The sequence below is a fragment of the Orcinus orca genome, chromosome 17 (genome assembly GCF_937001465.1).
Source record: "Orcinus orca chromosome 17, mOrcOrc1.1, whole genome shotgun sequence".
Taxonomy (NCBI): domain Eukaryota; kingdom Metazoa; phylum Chordata; class Mammalia; order Artiodactyla; family Delphinidae; genus Orcinus; species Orcinus orca.
In genome coordinates this window covers 24,931,724-24,939,668 of record NC_064575.1, presented here as the reverse complement: position 1 = coordinate 24,939,668, position 7,945 = coordinate 24,931,724, and the positions used below count along the sequence as shown (strand labels likewise).

The following is a 7,945-nucleotide window of genomic DNA, read 5'->3' as shown; positions in this document are numbered from 1 at the left end:
TTGATGCTTCTCTATCCTGAGCTGTAATCAATTAGATAGTTGCTCATTGGGAAGCTAATTCTCCTGTGTTAAACGTGTGGTACAGATGAATATAACCACCTTGTTGAAAGAGTACAGCTGGACATGAACATCTGACAGTGACTGGTGTGAGTGTACTTAACTCCCCAATTTATCCTTTTTATTTAGTGGCTTGGTAGACAGCTCCTGCCTCAGCTTCTGTGTTCTCCAAACCACAAGTGCACATATTTGTTTCTCCACAAGGCACATGCAGTGTCTCTCGATAGATCTGAATTCATAGAATGAGAAGAAAACCATTCACCATCCCAAGACACACGCACACGCGCACATGAGCACACACTTCTCTACCTTGGGGAGGGGAAGAACACAGAGCACACCAACTCTGAAGAAATCTTTTATCTCCCACTGCCTAGTCTCTCCACTTTAATCCCTTTATTGCTTTGGATGGGGACGGAACAAATTCCAGCACCAGTTTCAGGCTGTCTCCTTTGTAAGTCATGTCTCTCTGAAGTCTTCCTCACTTTGTTGTGTAGGAGTAAATAGAATCTGTCTTCTAGGAGATTTGGCCAAACCTGAGATCACAAGAGCTCTATGTTAACATAAGTTGCTCCCCCGCAAAAGGAAAAGGAACTTCGAACTATTTTATTCAACAAGAAATCTATCTTCTTACCTCTTCCCTCTTCAAAAACTTCACTTTTTCATTGCTGGTTATACAACAGTAGATCTGTGATGAGGGTAATGACTTTCATTGTATAGCTATGTAAATGAATTCCAAGTGCACTGTCAGATGATGAAAGGAAAAATGATGCCAATTTTGTTCTTCTTGTTCTACAGTAAACATTGGTAAACTCATTACATGATACACCTTCACTGAATATCTATGAATAGAGGAAGAGTTTCTGATTACTGGTTTTGTCTTTATTTCTATTTAATAAATTATATTTAATTATAGTATAATTAGATAACACCTTTAGCATTAAAAAAATAAGCCATGTAATAAGGTATAATTTCTGAGAACAGCATAAATTCTAATGATTGTAAATAAAGAGACCACATGATAACTCTGTGAATTCATCAGAGCAGTTTGGTTTCTATTTTTTTTAATAGCTTTGCATAATATGGAACTTTATTCAAAGTGTCAACTCTAGAATTCTTTATGAAAAAGCAATTGAAGAGATCAGTCTCACATGCAAATGCATTTTATAATAGATACAATCTACCCACTAAATGAAACCTTGGAAATTTAAAAAATTAGCCACTAAATACTTCTCTAATTGAAGTAACTACTAATTAAGTGCTCAACTAGTTAATCACAATTAAACAGTAAATTTCAAAGCCTCTCCCAGTTGACACTTAACCAGGAATTGCCTATGTTTCTCTCTTCAGTCTCCTCACAACACCCCACTGCTTTCCTGCATTTCACATCTAAGTTAGCAGGGTGAGATATCTGGAAACTGCATTCAGCAAGGTCCTTTTGTCCAAGGATATTTCAGTATTTCTTTTTGATCAAAATACAAGAAAATGACAATGACTGCTATTCACAACTCACTTCCATATCCTGTTATGTAAAATGTCAACAAGTTGCAGACAGGGTTGTTGGCAGTAAAAGCGATGACTCCAAATCCTGCTACACTATCAGAGCAGAGGCCAAGAGGCAGGAAAGGGAAGGGTATCTTGATACCTTTCACCCAGCTGCTCATCTATTCTTATCTAACCCCTCGTCCATTTAGGAGTGAAGAAAATCTTTACTCTTTGTCACAGTAACCTGTGGGGACCAATGACAAAATGTCCAAGTCCATCAGAAACTTTAGCAAGTCTTGGCATGAAAGTTCTAACATTGTTCTCTTTGGTCCCTTTCTAGTTATAAATTCCCCCTCGCCTGCTACCTCTAAAAAGCATCTATACTATATTTTCTTTCTTGAATTCTATTGTTCCATGATGATCAGAGAGCCTCTCTGCTGAAAATGATATTTAAAATCCATTTGCCACTGCTATCTGGAATAATTGCCTCACTAACTGAAGGTTTGGGATCATGGTCTCAATCTCCATTCCAACTCTTATGTGTGTCTTAGATGATTCCAAGTCAATGTTGAGGACCCAAACTACACATCAGTCTTGCATTAGCACCTTTTTTTTTTCAAAGACCATTATTTTACCTCATCTAACAACTCCTTTGGGCATACTCTGGATATTGTCACCTACAAAACTTCCCTGGCTTCAGAAAACTAAATTCAGACATCATCCTCCCTGAACACATTTTAATCCTTCCATCTTGTTTCTTGAATTGTTCTGCCATATCTGTTCTTTTACCATGTTGGGACCACTAATCCACCAACCCTTCTGCTTTTTTCCTACCTATCAGCTCCCCTTTTCATAATATTGTTCCTAGATAAAGAAGATGATGTTATATGGTGGTAGTTCCTATTCAGACAAGACACTGAGGTTAAACATTTCTAGTTACTGAGAGAAGTAGCCAAGGAAAGACAGAGAATGAGAAGAATAAGGAAAAATGTGGACTTAACAGTCCTATTCTCCCACCCAGTTGGTGTTGATCTCCTCTATCAACAGGCCATCTTAGAAAGAAGAAATGAAGGCAAGACCCCTTGAGATGAAGAGAAACATTTAGGAAAATAATTTTGAATTAATGGAATATTTGCTCCCAAAGAGACTGTGTTAAAATACAAGCTTGTATTTAACTGACAAATTTGTTTTTCTATCCTCAGTGGAAATGGGAGGTCCTGCTCAAGATGAGTTCAGAACAAAAAATTCAGGTACACTTTGAAGTCGTTGTAATTCCAGTTGACTAATTAGAGACTGTGGTCCACTAGATAAGTCATTCTTTTAGTAATATGCAGAACACAGTTTCCCTGTTGTCCTTTAGTTACACCTCTCACAACACCCTAATCTAGGATGCATCCAACCATCTTTCTCCCCTGTGCAAACTGTCAGGCTAAGGGGAAGTTCACACACCTGAGGAAATTCAAACCATTATAAACTAACCTGGGACTTCAATCCTGCCCAGGAATCTTGCCAGGTTGCTCTTATTTCTCTTTTTGATTCTCTCTTATCTCCTGTCATTTCTCTTTCTCTCACGAGTTTAGCTCACTGCCTACATTTATTTATATATTTCAAAGGGAATATAAAGCCTTCAGAAGGTAATCAACTCAACTTTGCACCACTATATTCATAAATCTACCTAAAATGGCTTCCTTCTTTTCCATCTATTTTCCTATTACAACAGATGAGGTATTTTTTGAGGAGGTCATAGAGAGGACATGACCACTGGTTGACCCAGGAGCCAGACCCAAGATGGAGACTCCTTAAACCCTGCCCCATCCTTGGAATGTACTTTCTGCTCACCGTTCCTGCACTGGGAGTCTTTTCAAGGACACAGCTTGGAGAGAATAGTAAGGTGTTGTTGAGACCATCAGGACAGTGTATGTGACTGAATCCCATTAAAGCTTTTGTATAAACTTTTAAGATTCTGGCAGCCAGAAGCAGAGGTCTCCTTGTCTTCTGTCTGCCCACGACAAGGCTTGCATGTAAGTTCCCTTGCTTATTAAGTTCCACCTACAATCTGGAGTGTTCTGTCTCTTTCATCAGTCCCTCCTTGCCCTTCATTTATGGAAATCAGTTTTGAATTTCATCTGTGGAACTCTCAAGGTTGCAAACCAACAGGTATTCCCATTCTTTAAGAAAATAAATATATCTATGATTTCAAAAAGACACCCCAGGGCTTCCGTGGTGGCGCAGTGGTTGAGAGTCCGCCTGCCGATGCAGGGGACACGGGTTCGTGCCCCGGTCCGGGAAGATCCCACATGCCGCGGAGCGGCTGGGCCCGTGAGCCATGGCCACTGAGCCTGCGCATCCAGAGCCTGTGCTCCGCGGAGGGAGAGGCCACAGCAGTGAGAGGCCCGCGTACCACCAAAAAAAAAAAAAAAAAAGACACCCCAAATACTAACCTAGCATCTCCTTCTCTTTATAGGCAATCAATCATCTTTCAGGGACTTTCTATTCTTAATATCTTCAGTGCTTTACTTTTTCTTATCTCCTGTATCTGCTCTAACCTGAAAATCTCTCCCATCACACAATTGACAACATCCCTGTGTTCTGGAACTTCAGGGACCAGGTCTAAGGCAACTGAGAAAAATGTAACTTCTATTTTGTTCTCATAACCATCCAAGGAGAACCCTCCAGCTTGAAGAGCACAGCAGGGAGACCAAATGTATGTACATCCTGTATGATAACAGCTTCTCTCCTCATCCCTCCATTCCCCATGCCTCCAACTCCTCCTCATTCCTCAACTCCTGTAAACTTTCTTTGGGTTGTTAGAAGACCCTCCTTATTTTACTGTTGACTTCACTGTGTTGTGTTTCTTCTCATTTGCATGTCATTGCAGTGATGGAAGAGTAAGTCTTCACAGTTGACAGAGTTCCAACCTCAGACTTAGTGGACCAAGCTGTAATTTTGGCTAGACGTTTAATTATCCCCAAATGGAAACATTACCTAAAGACATGTTAGCATGTGAATTTTACCTAATCATAGGTTAAAGAGAATTTGTTTAAGTCACACATATATAACCCTTATACATTCTACCATAGAGATCACCTCTCCTTGAGGTCACCACTGAGCGTGTATCTAAGTCCAAAAGAAACTTTCATTGTTTTTACCTTAGTTGACTCTACAGAGTTATTTTGTACAGTTTATGACTCATTCTTATATACTCATCATTTTACAAGCAAACAAACAAAACGCCTCAATTCTGTGACCACGTGACCATACTCTCTCCTGATTTTCTCCTGTCTTAGGCCACTGTTTTCAGGCTCCTTTCTCAGCTGTTCCTCCTCAATTTGACCATTAATATTTGATTTGTGCAAGGCTCTAAATGAAGCCTCATTCTCTTTTCACTCTATCTTCTCTGCCCAGATGATTTCACTGAGCCCTTGGTTTTCATTTTTACCTATGTGTTGATCACTCCTATATGTTTTATCTGTAACCCAAATGATTCTTCTGAGACATAGAGACATAGACATAGAGACATCTAAAGTCCATGATATCCAAAACAAACTCATCATCCCTCATTTCCCTTCTATAAAACAAACTTCTCCAGTATTCTTTATTTACTTTATAGCACTAGCCTTTGCCTAATTGATAAGTCAAAAATCTGAGAGGTGCTGTTTTACAAATATATCTGTGTATATGATAACAGAAAATAGATTTCTTAATGTAGGTTACATTCAGAAAAATGTTTGAAGGCCAAATTTAAGACAGAAATTGCTTTACAAGTATCTGACGCAAGTATTCTAAAATGTTAACAACTATTATAACTATTGTCTTTAACCCATCATTCTTCACTGCCTCTCCACAGCCAATCCACCACTAAATCCTCTTGTTTTTATTTACTAGATATATCTTTATCTCATCTACTTTCCTCTAATTCTTCTGCACTGGCCTATTCTAAACTACATACCACCCAGCCCATTCTCTGTCTCACACCCAGCCCACTATAGCAGCCTCCCAACTATTCTTCTGATATCCAATCTTGTCCCTCTTTGGATTTTTCCCCACCTCTCTCCACCTTGACCTCTTTATGAAGACAATCTGATCAAATCAACACTACTCCCTCCTCCAATAGCATCCTTTGAAAATTTCATTGTTAATATGGTCTGCATAGCTTTGAGTTATATGTATATAGATCACATATATTACTTTCTCACTCTGCCAATATATTCCCCCTACACTGTCCCTTCTCTCAGGTGCCTGAACTAACCAAATTCCTTTCCAATTCTGGGCTTCCACACCTTCTGTTGTCTCCACCTGGAACACAACTCTACACTGTCTCCCATCCCCTAGTTTTCTGTCTAGCTACCGTATACTTATTTTCTTCATCTAAATTTATAGTTTAAAGTTTATATTCTCCTGGAAACTTTACCTTGATACCTTTCAATCAGTAATTTCCAAACTATAAATCATGGCCCACAGTGTGTTATGAAATCAATTCAGTGTGTGTATAACAAGTATTTTTTAAAAAGTGATAAAATGTTATACCATAGCATGAACTGGGATGGGATAGAATGGAATGAGATGGGATGGAATATATACTGCATTACTTGCAGTTACGGTAAAGTACTATTTTATAAATTTGCTTGTGTGCATGTGTTGGTGATGAAAGAAAGTATATTTTTCTTACTGTGAGTCACATTCAAAAATAACTTGAGGGGCTTCCCTGGTGGTGCAGTGGTTAAGAATCTGCCTGCTAATGCAGGGGACACAGGTTCAAGCCCTGGTCCGGGAAGATCCCACATGTCGCTGAGCAACTAAGCCCATGAGCCACAACTACTGAGCCTGCACTCTAGAGCCTGTGCTCTGCAACAAGAGAAGCCACCAAAATGTGAAGCCCGTGCCCCGCAACGAAGCGTAGCCCCTGCTCTCCGCAACTAGAGAAAGCCCGCGTACGGCAACGATGGCCCAATGCAGCCAAAAATAAATAAAAATAATAATAATAAAAAAAAAGAAATTGAAAACACAAGTTTGCAAACCACTGTTGTAAGTGATGTTCTCCATTTATGTGTTTTTATAACATCAACATCTGTCTTTTAGCCAAATTAACACACTCAGGCTGTTATCTGTATATCTGCAACTGAAGTTTTTGTCCTACATAAAATTTAGGAAATACTTTCCTGGCAGGGGAGATACCATGATCACGAAGGTGGTTTTCCCAGGGCGAGGCTTATCCATTGCACTCCGGATGTGCTGACCCCTGTGATTTCCCCAAATGTGGGAAACTCGACTGCATAATTTGTCGGTAGTGGGGGACTGCGTTCGCTCTTTCCCCTGATTTTTCTTGAGGTGTAAGATCAGAGCTGTGCGACTTTGTGTGCAGTTTGCCAAGTTTCATGCTTTTAGTTGCACGGTCGGGGTCGGTCTTGCGGTATACCCGCTTGTATAAGTGCTGAAAACGTGGGCTTCACCAGCGTCGAGACAGTGCTTGGGTTTAGCTGTGTTGGCAGTACGTAGTTCAAGGTGCGGGCGGCCGGGTTACTAAAATTGCGTTTTGCGCTTGTGGCGGTCTCGGGTTTTGTAGCTGGAATACGTTTCCAGCGTTACTGCGCTAAAAATGGCGGCGCCTGCGCGACCCACCTGTATGTGAGGTACTAAGCTTTCACATCGCTGGGCGGCAAGAATTCGGGCACAAAAAAATTAAATTAAATTAAATTAAAAAAAAAGATTTAGGAAATAAAGTAAGTGAAGACTTAACCTCCATTAAATAATAGATTATTTTCTAAAATTGGGCCCACATCACTGAATGTTTATTCAGCACCTATCAGGAAGCCACAAAATGAGGAACATTCTGATGGCTCTTTTGCTATAAGTGCTGCTACCTCTGCTAATTTCAAGTTCAGCAACCACTATGAACACGAGCCCAGCGGGTAGACATGCCTGAGGTCTAATACCTTCTCTGCTGGCTACCAGTTTAAAACATTTTACAAATTACATAACTCCTTGAAGTTTCTTTTTTTTTCTCATCTACATGTTGGCAATGACATTCCCTGCCTTACTGGGTTATAAATGTTAAATGAGATAACATGCCCTTAGAATAGTATCTATCAAGTGACAAGCATTTAATAAATGTTTGTTCCCTTCTTCTCTAGTCTTTTTCCTTCGCCAGTCCCCAGATAACAGTGCCTTTCCTAAGTATAGTAAGCATCATGAGACTCCTGGCTTGGTCTCCTGACAAAGGCCTTTCTAACATATATGATTATATTTCATATTTATTTTCTAATGTAATTATAATGTAATCAAATTAATTTCAAGTACAATATAAGCTAAACTAATGGCATCATGAAGATTTTCTTAATTTTTTTCATCTTATGTCTGTTTTCTTCTATTATCCTACACATGGTTGAGCAGGCCACCTGTTTGGAAT

At 39.6% G+C, this 7,945-nt stretch overlaps 1 non-coding gene across 1 annotated transcript; it reads left to right on the top strand.

Annotated features, from left to right (window-relative positions):
- The first annotated feature begins 6,690 nt into the window (after positions 1-6,690).
- Positions 6,691-6,855, top strand: LOC117203805 (U1 spliceosomal RNA). Its single transcript, XR_004486702.1, has one exon. It is a non-coding gene; the product is annotated as a U1 spliceosomal RNA (small nuclear RNA).
- The last annotated feature ends 1,090 nt before the right edge of the window (positions 6,856-7,945 follow it).